Genomic DNA, 12,304 nt, shown 5'->3' with positions numbered 1-12,304 from the left:
CCAAAATTCACTTAGGCTACGGCATGACCTGCATACAAAACCAGCCGTGAAATAGAACTGAAGCGCTCAAGGCGGACTCAAACATTAATGCATATGCTTTAATTCTTCTCCAGACCAGTGCAGTGCTCCAGTACTGCAGCAGTCTGTATCTACCCAGCGTAATTGAAGGTGAAGCCAGGCACAGCTACTATCATAGCTTCAGCTATTAAGACTCCCTAATGAATGGGCTAACAATAACCCAGGCTTAACCAGTTCTCTCATTGCGAGGGCCTTCCCCATAATAAACCCCTTGAACATTCCTATAGTGTTTTCCAAAGATCTCACAGCACGAGGCTACTAACTGTGCTCTCACAGCCTTGTGAGGCTGGTATTAGTCAACCTTCCCCCCCCCCCCCATTTAAATACAGATAAAAAAAAACTGAGGCAGAAAGCTAGCAAACGACTTCCCTGTGGATACGCAGCTGACTAGTGGCATACAGAATCCAGATCTTCCAGATTCCAGCCCTGTCATCAGCCAAAAGGCCATCATTATGAAGAAAGAAATTAGTCTGGTCTTATAAATAGCATTTGAATACAAGCCTTCCTAAAATATTTGCAAGGAGTTGACCTTAAACACCAGCAGAGCTGCACGGGTAGCCTGGAGCTCCAGCCACCAGCCTGTATTTCAGCAGAGCGGGGCTCTTGTCCCTCTGCCTCTCGGGATGTCCCCAGAGCCTGGATCCAACACAAACTCTGTAACAGATCAGACCCCAGTCTTGTTTGACCACCTCTGGCTGGTTTGGGCTCAGCATATCAAGAAACAGCAAGACTGCTCAAAAACTTGTTGTTCTAAAATACCCAGGTAACCAGGAAAAAGAAATTAAACAACAAGCCTTCGTCAGCAACTTTCTGCTACTTTATTCCAAAGCACTAAATTATCACCATCAGACTGGCCGAAATCTCACTAGGACATACATCTGAAATCCTGAAATGTAGAAAAGGTGCCCAACACACCTGGAATTTGGAGCACTTGGACAAGTTCATATTCAATCAGCCTTCAGGATTTGAACGGCTCCTATTGTATATCACACATATACTTGCAATTTCTGCAGCTCCCAAATGCATAAGTTAAGTACATTTTGATTTATGGTGCTACAAAGAACAAGGTCATTTTGTGTATTACAGCTTCCAACACCTGCAGCAGGTCTAATTCCTAGACTACATTTCCTGCAGCAAAATACTAAGCCCAATATTGATTTTGTACCAAAAATCCTCTAATGTTTGCTTCTGCAAGAGTGTAACTTCCTTTGAAGTTATGTACTTTCTGGTAGAGCAACCCTAAAATACAAAGTTGAAAATTGCAAAAGCAGAGTTAAAGTAAACAAAGTAAAAACAACACTTTATGTAGTAAAAAAAGTCTTTCCAGTAGTTACTCATTGATTCTAGTTTTAGATATCTTCATTACTACCTCCTGCCCACCTGGGCCACTAAGCGTTGAACACAACCTTTACAGCCATAACAGGAGCTTCTCCTTCACGGGAAGAGCTGAAAATGGAAAGCTTGTTATCTTCCATGGGGATCCTCCACAGAGAAAAGACACCATGCAGAAACGTACACAAGCAATTTTGAGAAACAACTGCCCAAGTTGAACAAGTTGGAGAGGTTTTTTTTTTATTATTTCTATTCCTCACTTTAGGAACAAAATGTGGTTACAGGCAGGAGAGCCATAAAATCCTCCTATTTTTGGCTGTCTGCTTCCCAAATGAACGTAAGACTCCTGACTATGAAAACATAAGCCTGTAACTTCAGCTAAAGGTTCATGTCTCAACGCAAAAGCAGCAAGAGAGTCAAAATCCACTGCGTTCTCCCCAGGATGACAAAACTCATCGCATTAGTATGCATTAAAGCACCGCCCGACTGTGGCAGAGCGGATGAGACCTGACTCTTAACAGAGACTGTTTCCATCCCAGCTCACATTTAGGTCTCAATTATCTTATCTGCTTTGCCACTCGCATACTTTCCAGATAAGAAATGTTTTTCCCCCCCTCCTCTTTTGAAAGAAGCTTAGAGTTAAAACTGAAACCACAACCAGTGTTAAGATTAAAAATATTATAAATTAAAATTCGTTTGAGAGCAATAATTTTTAAAAAATATTCTGTATACAGGTTAAAACTGGGAACTAGAGTTAATTGACATTTAAGTACATTCTGCAAGTGGAAAGGGAGTATTTTCTTGACCAGTTTATTCACATGGTTTGGGTCAGTGATCAGTTCATCTGAAGTTGAGAAACCGCTTAAGAGTTGGGAGGGGGGCAAAAAAGCCTGTTTTCCTTTTCCAATCTATGACTAAGAATGAGGCAAGCAAAGGGAGGATCTAAGATCCTGAAGGCGATGTTGGTAACAAGAGGTCATTAGTTAATTCCCTCAACGACAGATTCTACTTCCTTTTATTAAATAACATCAGTTTCTAGTGATGTCCAATCTTTTTTTTTTCTTGTTAAGGATACAGCACACTTAAACTTTACCTGAACTTTATCTGAAAATAAGCAGAAATAAACGCCCAAGAAACCCTAACCTGAAAGGCAGATTGTCATAAACCACGTAAGTAGTAAGATTCATCTGATTTTTATGCACAAATTTTACAGATTTGGGAGAGCATATATATTCTTTCTTAAAGATATTATGTATCTTTGGCCTAACAAATGCAGTAGCAAATTTGGCATAAAGTCTGTTTTAACCACTGCTTTAATGTTTACAAATAAATTACAGTCCAGTTTTTCATTAGAAAAAAAGACAAACACAAACACCCTTCTAAGTTTGAAATGAAGGTTCCTGCTTATTGCTTAAATCGTTTTTGAAAAAGCTTAATCAATCCACTCTTATGACCAACTATTTATTATCTATATTACTACAGCAGCTGTGAGCTTCGTGGCACTGCAGTAAGACCTCCAAAGCCACAGCAGAAGGGATGCCTGCTCTGAAGAGATTATAATCATCTAAAAGATGAATAGTTAAGAAACACAGGAAAGCACAAGGAAACAGGCAAGTGGAATTCATGTGCTCTGCACTTTAGTACACTTTCCCTTGTGCATTGGAAGGATCAAGGTGTACGTTTTAGCCCTCCACACATCACACCAGAAAAACCCCCTCCAAAAGTCACGTAGAGACAAAAAAAAAATCCCAAAACAACAAAAACAAAATAGAAGGAAGAGGTTTTGGCTACAAAGACTGGAAGAAAACCATATAGTTACACATTCTTAATATCTCTACTTCCCATATAAAGACAGAAAGGATTTCAGTTTTTAAACTGTCATCCCATTCAGCAAGACTGAGCCCTAAGAAAATAAACATCCCTCTGGATGGCTAAAAGGCTGAGTGAACTGTCAAGGCAGAGTTGCTGAGGCAACACCTTCAAAGCTGTTTCAGACAGTCTTTTTAAAAAAAAAAAAACCAAAACAAAAAACAACCCTATCTCCTTTAGTGAAACATCCCGTGAGTTCATACTTTCATTCCAGTGCAACGGACACAACTTTTGGAAGAATGCTGGAGAATTTAAAGGAATTCTTTGAAAATTTACCACTACGCCACAGTAGTGCATCCAATGCAAACCAGCAGCCAGAGCTGTTTACAAAGCTTTCTGCTTAGCGTTAGACTAAAAATCCAAACTCTTTTTGCTGTGTAATAAATCAGTGCTCTGCGTTTAACGATTTTCAGCAGTACCATATGCTACGTACTCCCATATGTTCCATTACAAGGAAGAAAAACATCATCTCAACATGAATCATCAGTGACTATATTCTGGTAAATCTGGCTTAAACACTCACAACGTTCAAGGGCAATCCTAAATAAATCTGCTCAGCTTTATGCCAGATTCTGTGCAACAGAATCACAGATCACTTATTTAAAATAAAGAAAGTGTTTTAATGTAGGAAGTGAGCACACGATTTGCGTGTCTCCAGAAGCAGACTCACTATGCACAAGATTTGGCATATGTCCATCAATTCCAATCTAATAAAGACATCCTGCTCACGAAATGATGATAGTATCTGGTAGTCATAACACCTTTCATCCTAAACTGCTTGATGTATGTGAAAATATGTATACTACATACACGATTCATTCCTCTCAGTGCTGAAAAGCAGTTACTTTGGAATATGGCATCTGCCACGTTCCGCATCACAGTAATTCTGGAGAGTAAAAAACCAAAACAAAAATAAAAACAAACCCATGTATGCATTTTAGGCTACAGGGAAATTCAGCAGGCAGCGTACAGTTTCCTACACAGGAGCTTATCCAGGACTTTGTCACTTTATTTACATTAACCCCATTTTCTTGGATTTAAGTACGAAGAGCCTTCCCTCTCTTCTGAAAGACAGTGCAGCCCGCAGCATAAAAGCTGCTTGTACCAAAGCAAAGTCATGACGGTTGAACACACAGCACACCAAGGTCAGCATCTGCCCTTCTTTTGAGGAATTACTTGGTCTCTCAGGTATCCCAATATTTAATAGAGCGCCAGCAGAAAGGGGTGTAAACGCCGGGGAATTCACTAGTCCAAAACTCTAAAGGCAACCTGATGAAGGTTAGTTCACCCCAATGAGCTATGTTCTCCAGCTTTGCCCAGTTAACCCCACGATCCAACCCTGCCTAATTATACCAATATTCAGATAGACAGACTGAAATTAATTCGCCAAACAAACTGTGAGAATGTCCTTATTTGAAAGTCTTTTGTAGCTAAGAAGGAAGGCATGCAACTGCGCGTTCCCACATAACTATTGGTTTCATTAAATTCGAAATAAACCAGAGTCCATTTTGACCTAATATTCAGGGTGGGGAAAAAATAGTAATTACATCAACATCAAGCTATTACCTGTTCAAGGGCATAAGTGCTTACTTCATTAACAACTCAGACAAACTTGTTTTGTAAGCTCCCTATATTAAATTTGAAATTTCCCTGCCCCTACAAATTAAACTAACAATTTCTTACACAAAGGGAAAGTCCAGTAAGACAACACAAACACAAGGATGACTATATAAACAAGAAAACTTCCAAACCACTCAAACCAAATGCGTTCTTTGCCATCCTCAATAAGAACAATCTTCCCCAAACCACCTAGACCACCTAATTTCAAAAATTTCTTTGATTTCAGTTAAACAATGTATTTTGAAAAATAAAATACTAGCAGTATTGCAGGTTTCTTCAATCTGAGAGCAAAACCTACTGATCTTCACAAATCTACCTTTTCATATGTTCAATGGGAAGTAGAAATTAAATACTCGTGATATGGTTCAACAGAATAAAGGGAACACATCACATTACCAGCATTGCTCTTTAATGCGGTGAAGTGGGACTCTATAAAGATTGAACAGAAGCTGCTAAAGTATCATAAATAACTCAGAGGACACTCGGATTTCCAACATCCTTCAGTAGCTCAGCAGATGGATGACCACACCCAATTAATTTACTTAATTTCTATTTCAGTTTTCCTCCTCATTAATTAGGAACTGAGGTTCACATAGATTACAGTTCCTGGCACGCAGTATCAATGACGATTTTCAGTGGTGCACACTGTACAATCGCGCTTCACATGCTGTAATACAGCCAGCAGATCAAAATGAAAAGTCAGAACGTGTGCTATATATGTAAAAATAGGAGGAGAGTTTTCCTTCTTTTTACCCAAAATATTTTTACCCTAAGGAACCCCAGATTTATCAGACGAATACTTTCTAAAATATGTTTTACTCAATACATTAAAACAAACCTACCACGGTGATTTCAGGGAGCGATAACAACACAGTGGCAGAAAAACTCACTGAGCTACCCTTGAAAGAACTAATGAACAAGCAGGAGCAATGCAATTGCATAATGTTTATTACACAGCACTAAGCCAAAGGCAATCAAATCCTTCTGGTTTAATCAATGGCCTTCAAATAAGGAAGTAGTTTGAAAATAATAAGTATGAAATAAAACACACTTTTGGGTTTACTACTTTGATTTTTTTCCCCCCCGTTGAGTAAAAGCACATCTATTAAAAAAGCTGAGCATTTGCTGAAAAACAAGTTTATAAAAATCTACTTCTTGAATATCTTTGATACCAAAGCCGTGCTTTTATTCACACTCAGTATGCTGTAAATGCTGTGACTGAACCATAGAGAGGTTCTGTTAAATAATCTGAACTCTATCTTAAAACAAAAGATTTGTTCTACTTTAAAACATTAACCTGAGACACAAAGACTTTTTTCCCAGAAAAACCAGCAAATAAGTAAAATAAAATTGAAAGTGTTTCATGAAGACCTCCTCCCCTGCCATTTCTCATAACCTGAACGTTGCAGCATTTGACAAGGCTGCAGCACAACCTGAAACAAAAACCTGTAAACAGAGAAAACAACTGGTCTGTGTTCCTGGTCTAACCCCACCCTTTGCGCAGCAACTTCCCTGACACTGCTACCCCTCTGCTCCCCAGCCACAGGGCTTCCTGAACGGCCCATCTCAGCCCTGCAAACTCCAGGCCAGCTACAGACAAACAGGGGTTTCTCTTACAGGCACGACAGCTACAAGTCAGAAGTCAGCTATTAGTCAAAAAGGACAGAGCCTAGTTCTGTTAAGAGACCACCCCCATCTTGCAATACATGATGAAAAATAAATTTAACAGCAAAAGCCTCTGGATACCAGATCCATATTTAGAATACACGTAAGTAGAAATATCTCATCTTTAAAAGTTATGACTTGCAAGGATTCTTTTTAACCAACGATGAACGTAACAAAGCAAAAGGGAAGTACATAAAAATCACTGTAAGTACTACACATACAGAAGTTTGCAATCTAAAAACTTGTAGATTGGGAGGGGAAGATGGAAACAACCTAGCTCAAGTTTTCCTCAAATCAGATGCCAGAGGAAGTTATAGGATGAGTAACAGGGTAAATAAGAAATCTTGATTTGACAAAACCTGAAAAAAAATACACATTAATGCAGATAGGAACAGTTTGCAGCCTCACTGTAAGCACATAAAGGAACCAAGTTGTCAGATATTTGTATGAATTTCAATGTTACAAGAGAGTTGGTGAACAGGTGTTTACATTTAAAACACTCGCTGAGTTCTCAGGGAGTAATGTAACAATATAGAATTAGCTAGCTACCAGAAGTAACACAGTTCCAAAGACACAAAGAGAGGAACAAGCACGGTGCATTGTTTCTCTCCACGAACGATACATTATCAGTGTAGAAATACCACCACATGTACTCCAATAAATCTAGCACAAGACACATTAAACTAATGACCACTAGCAAAATAAACTACATCGCTCTAAGCATTGTAGCATTCTAAACATTTGTTGAAAAATACGTAAGCAGACCTTGGAGAACAGATTGGAGCCCACATATCCTCACCCAAACACAAGCACCATAAACTGCGGTCAACGGTATCATAGCGTTGTTGTGCTCTTACCCAGTTAACTTTTAATCGCGTTGGGCACTGCGGAACAGCTTCCACAGGAGAGGTGAGGCGCATCCCCCATTGATCCATAACCCTGAACTGCTTTCACCCTCTTATTTAGATCACTATCCCTTAAGGTGGGCAACACAATTTGAAATCCTCTTGGGCAGAAAGTGGGAGCAAGCACAGCTCTCCCACAGCCTGGGTAGGTCCTCCTGCAAGGAGGCTTCTGCACAACAGGGAAGCCACACCAGCACCACCTGTTTAGCTGTTTTTAAACAAACGTGGCAGCTGCCACTAGACTCTGTGCTGAGCCCAAGTACTCCACACACCTATGAGACCAGCATTTGACTGCGGGAGCACAAACCAGAGAACACCCCGGTTGTGGACAGCAAATCCGGCACTGAGCTGCTCAATTCTGCCCAGGCTGAGTAAATGACCAGGGAAAACCTGGATGCTACCAGGGCTACTGAATTTTAGAGGTATCATAGTTATAGAATTAGGGAATTAATTCCTCTTATGTCCCCGGGAAGAAAAAAAAAAAAAACACAAAAAGGCAGAGACATATATATATGAAAAACAAAATTCTACAGGCTTAGTACTTGCCTAGTGTCCTCCTTCTTTCTCCTTCCCACGCAAATATGAGTACTGCTAGATGACATTCAGCACCTATAGTAAATCATTTCTTGATATCATTAAGAGAACAGATACGTCTGCAAAGACCTACATAATTACTTCCAACTCAGTTTAAAAAAAAGCTGACAGCAACCAAGCTCCCCTTCTCACTTGAATTTCAGTAGGCCAATATTAAAGCCGTTCAAATTACTTGCTCACAGATAGATCCGAGGGGCAATCTTTATGGACAAACACCGTCTAGCTGAGCTGTAAGTGCCCCTGGCTTGTAGGTGAAGGAAACACAGGCTCTTTCCCTCCTCTCCTCACGCCCACTCTCCAGCGAGACATGTCCCGCCTGTCCCCCCCCCGCACAGGTTACTGTCACTCGCCGGAGCTGCTGCCCTGCACCTCTAACTTCCCAGAGAGCTCCTGTGCCAGCAAACTCGGGACGGCTCAGCGCACAGAAGTGTCAGAAGCCCTACAAAAACCAGCATTAAAGGCTGGGAAACTGCCACCCCTCCACGCCCCATCCCCTGTCGCCCCCCAAAACCTCTACCTCCCCTCAGCCCCTGTCCCCCACCCAGCCCCTGCTACCCCGTCCCGGCACTCCCAGCCCCAGAACCGCCGCAGGACGAGCGCAGCCAGCCGTAGGGCTGGCACTCCCCCCGACCCCCCTGCTCGAAGCCCAGAGGCCCCCGAGCAGCCCCGGGGCAGCGCCCGGCCGGGCTCCGCCACTACCGCACTCCCGGGGAGCTTCGCCATGAGGCGGCCCCGGGACGCCCAGCACCCCCCGACCCAGCAACCAGCGAGAAAGTGGGTTTTTTTAATCCCCAAAACCTCTGACTGACCCCGGCGGGACCCGCCTGTCAGAGGCGACGCCGCCGCGCGCGCCCCCTCAGCCGGTGCCGCCGCCCCACAGCCGCGGCTCCCGCTCCCGTTCCCACCCCTCACCTGGTGCCGGCCGGCGGCAGCAGACCACGTCCACGGCGCCCGGGAGGGAGACGGGAGGAGGGAAGGAGGGTGTCCGCCGGCCCGTCCCCGTCCCCGTCGCTTCCTGCCACGGCCCCGCCGCCGCCCGAGGCGCGGCCCCCCCCTCCGCCAGGCGCGGCCAATCGCTCGGCGATCGGCTCCACAGCCTGCCCGCCGCGGGCGAGAGGGAAGGGAGCATGTATCGGCGCTCAGCTACCCATCCCAGCGGCTCAGGCAGCAGAGCGGTGCCGCCTACATCGATGTCCTCCCTATGCATCGGTGCTCGATTGAGCCGCCTGCGCGGGTCCCACCGGCAGTAGAGGGTCCACGGCGCCCCGGGCCGGCGGCCACGTTAATGGCCAGGGCCGTTACCTCAGCACCAAGGGCTCCTTAGGGGCTGGGGTGGGGTGGGTGGTGTCAGGGCCTATAGGGGGCTCAGGTGTGTGAGGAGCTGGGTCGGGGCTTATAGCGGGCTCAGGTGTGTGAGGGGTGGTGTCGGGGCCTGTAGCGGGCTCAGGTGTGTGAGGGGTGGTGTCGGGGCCTGTAGCGGGCTCAGATGTGTGAGGGGTGGTGCCGGGGCCTGTAGCGGGCTCAGGTGTGTGAGGGGTGGTGTCGCGGCCTATAGCGGGCTCAGGTGTGTGAGGGGTGGTGTCGGGGCCTATAGCGGGCTCAGGTGTGTGAGGGGTGGTGTCGTGGCCTATAGCGGGCTCAGGTGTGTGAGGGGTGGTGTCGCGGCCTATAGTGGGCTCAGGTGTGTGAGGGGTGGTGTCGGGGCCTATAGCGGGCTCAGGTGTGTGAGGGGTGGTGTCGGGGCCTATAGCAGGCTCAGGTGTGTGGTTGGCGGCGGGGGGGGGGGGGGGGGGGGGGGGGGGGGGGGGGGGGAGGGGGGAGGGAGGGGGGGGAGGGGGGGAAGCGGTGATGGAGCCCTGTCACAGGGCTCTGAGTCTTTAAGTACCTGCTGTCAGTCTTGGGGAGCTTTAGCAATGGCTGCGTGTCCTATGGCAGGTCCCATCAGGCAGAGAGTCCTTGTAACCAAAAAAAGAGAAGGTCTGGTTGTGCCTGACAGTAGTGTGCTTGAAGAAGGATGGGCCTCAAAGGAGAAGCAGTAGCTTTAGCAGTGGTTAAGAGGTCTGGATTAGGAAGAGCTCAGAGCAGAGGGACAGGGTAAGGTGATATAATGTTGTTCTTGCTACACTTTGAATCTAAAAAGAAATGCTCCTTGCTATATAGGTGTAGAGCCCCACAGCGGCTTATCCTTTGATAGTTTTTGAGTGCTTTTCTGTTAAACAAAACTGAAGGAGCAGAGCTTTATCTTTTGTCTGATGCAACCTCATTCTACTAGCTTGTTTCTGACAACTGTTTCCCTCCTGGGCTTTCTTCTAGGACCATCATCATACATCCCTTTGAAACTAAAGGTACAGAAACTTGAAAGCCGTGTGTTTTAGGCTCAGGGTGTTGGTATGCATTCTGCTCTTCAAAGGCTAAGGTGCTATATTACAGGTTTTCTCATTGCAGTCATCTAATTCATACAGTGAATGAGTTGCTATGATCTCTGTTTATAAGATGAGCTTCATAACCTTTTTGTCTCTATTTCTTACAAATAGAAAGAAAAACATAGTGAGCGTGACTTCTGTCAGCTACTCCATGAATAGCTGATGCTCACAAAGCAAGAGGCAGAAATCTTTCTTCAAACTGAGTGAATGTATATAAAACAATAAATGAGTTGTGATGAGAAAAACAGCTTTGATGAAAACTTAAGCCAAGAACAATAGCTTGGCAGAGAAGTTTAAACTTTCCCTGATATCTCTTTGGGGCGTAGACAGTTAAGTTTTTGCATTTGTAAGGGAAACATGGCATTCCTTAAAGCTGAACCTCCTCCCTTGGGTTCCCACTGAATGCCTGAGAGATGACAGTAGAGGGTGTCTCCAGAAGGCTAATATTAAACATGAGGAATTAGTACGGAGCGAGCAAGCACCAAGTGAGATTCCAGTTTTGACCACAGACTGAGCTAAAAAATTTTGCATCAGCAGCTGTGTGTAGTTCCTTACTTACTGGCTGCACGCAACTCCTTCTGTTCAAAGGGTTCTTGTGTGCCCTCATATTAGTAAATGCACCTGCCCTTTGTGTGATGTGTGAAAGACAGGCTGCTCTTGAAGGATAAATTGGCTTCAGACAAACAGAAAGTGCTGAGGCAGTGTAACACAGGATAAATTAACCTTAAAAGGGCAGACATGGTTCAGACACGTTGCTAACTGGTTTGCTCTCCACAGCGGTAGGAGCTAAGCTTGCAGGGGAGCTGATGGACTAAATATGTGGGCAAGTGGAAGAGACACAGGCAGGAAATGAAGAAGAAAAGGGGGGAAATAGTGTTTATAAAGCTTTAAGGGGCTCTGGTTAGTTCTGAGAAAAGGCTTTAGCTAGCCCCACCTCTATTTTTAACTCTGCTACTGTATGACTTTGGGAAAGTTATTTGAACAATTCAAGCCGGGCACGAGTCTGCAGGCAGAAGACAAACCCATCAGTACTGGGTGCAGTGTGGGCACCCACCCATCAGCTCACCACACCCTTTCCTGCTCGCCCTGTGGCCGCGGGCAGCCCTGCCAGCCGCTGCAGCCCCGAGTGAGGGGAAAGGTAAAAGGATTGTGTTCCAAAATGCCGATAACCCCCTGCACCTGGCACGACTTGGCAACAGAGAGGTGGTGGAGAGCTGTTCTGGCACTGTGTCTCCTGTGTGCCAAGGCAAATGCCCTCAAATGGGACATTGAGCTCTGGGAGCTGCTCTCGATAGTGTTTGACTTGTAGCTCTGTCTCAGCCTCATCTCCTGTAAAAGGTAATATTTACTTATGTAAAAAGGTCTCGGGCATACTTTGCGTGGGTGTTCTGAGTTAAAAACTGTAAGTCAGGGCAAACAGATCTTCAGGGTGAACTACGGGGAAGCAAAGTGCGTGTGCTGTGTTATTACAATTCTTTTTAGAACAAAAAGTGTGACCCACTGCTCCTTGCTGCTGCTGAGCGCCTGGTTCAGCCAGTTTGAAAAAGCGCTGCCAAGTTTTTGAGCTCAGTCCTCCTTTAGATAAAACCTATCCTATTCCTTTCCCTGGGTTAGGTGTTTATGGTATCTCAGTGAGTCAGTAAGTTGTGCATTTGGGGAATGCATCTCACAACTGTTAGGGTAAGCATTTAGCATGGCTCTGCTGGAGGCAATTAGACTAATTAGTTCTTCCCAGGTGACTTAGAGTTGCAGAAAATGGCTGAGCTATTTAGCCTGAAATATCAATGGGAGGCATTTTCATAGGGGGTAGGATCTTGT

The 12,304-nt window shown here is 44.7% G+C and overlaps 1 protein-coding gene across 2 annotated transcripts in view; it reads right to left on the bottom strand.

Annotated features, from left to right (window-relative positions):
- The window catches only part of TAOK3 (TAO kinase 3), a 95,423-nt gene extending 86,292 nt beyond the window's left edge, over positions 1–9,131 (bottom strand). For both annotated transcript variants that reach the window (XM_063351511.1, XM_063351513.1), the window contains exon 1: positions 8,976–9,131. The gene's annotated coding sequence lies outside the window, so the exon portion shown is untranslated. The remainder of the gene's footprint in view (positions 1–8,975) is intronic.
- Positions 9,132–12,304: the final 3,173 nt, after the last annotated feature.

Source organism: Chroicocephalus ridibundus, chromosome 13 (assembly GCF_963924245.1).
Source record: "Chroicocephalus ridibundus chromosome 13, bChrRid1.1, whole genome shotgun sequence".
NCBI lineage: Eukaryota > Metazoa > Chordata > Aves > Charadriiformes > Laridae > Chroicocephalus > Chroicocephalus ridibundus.
This window is presented reverse-complemented; position numbering and strand designations above follow the sequence as displayed.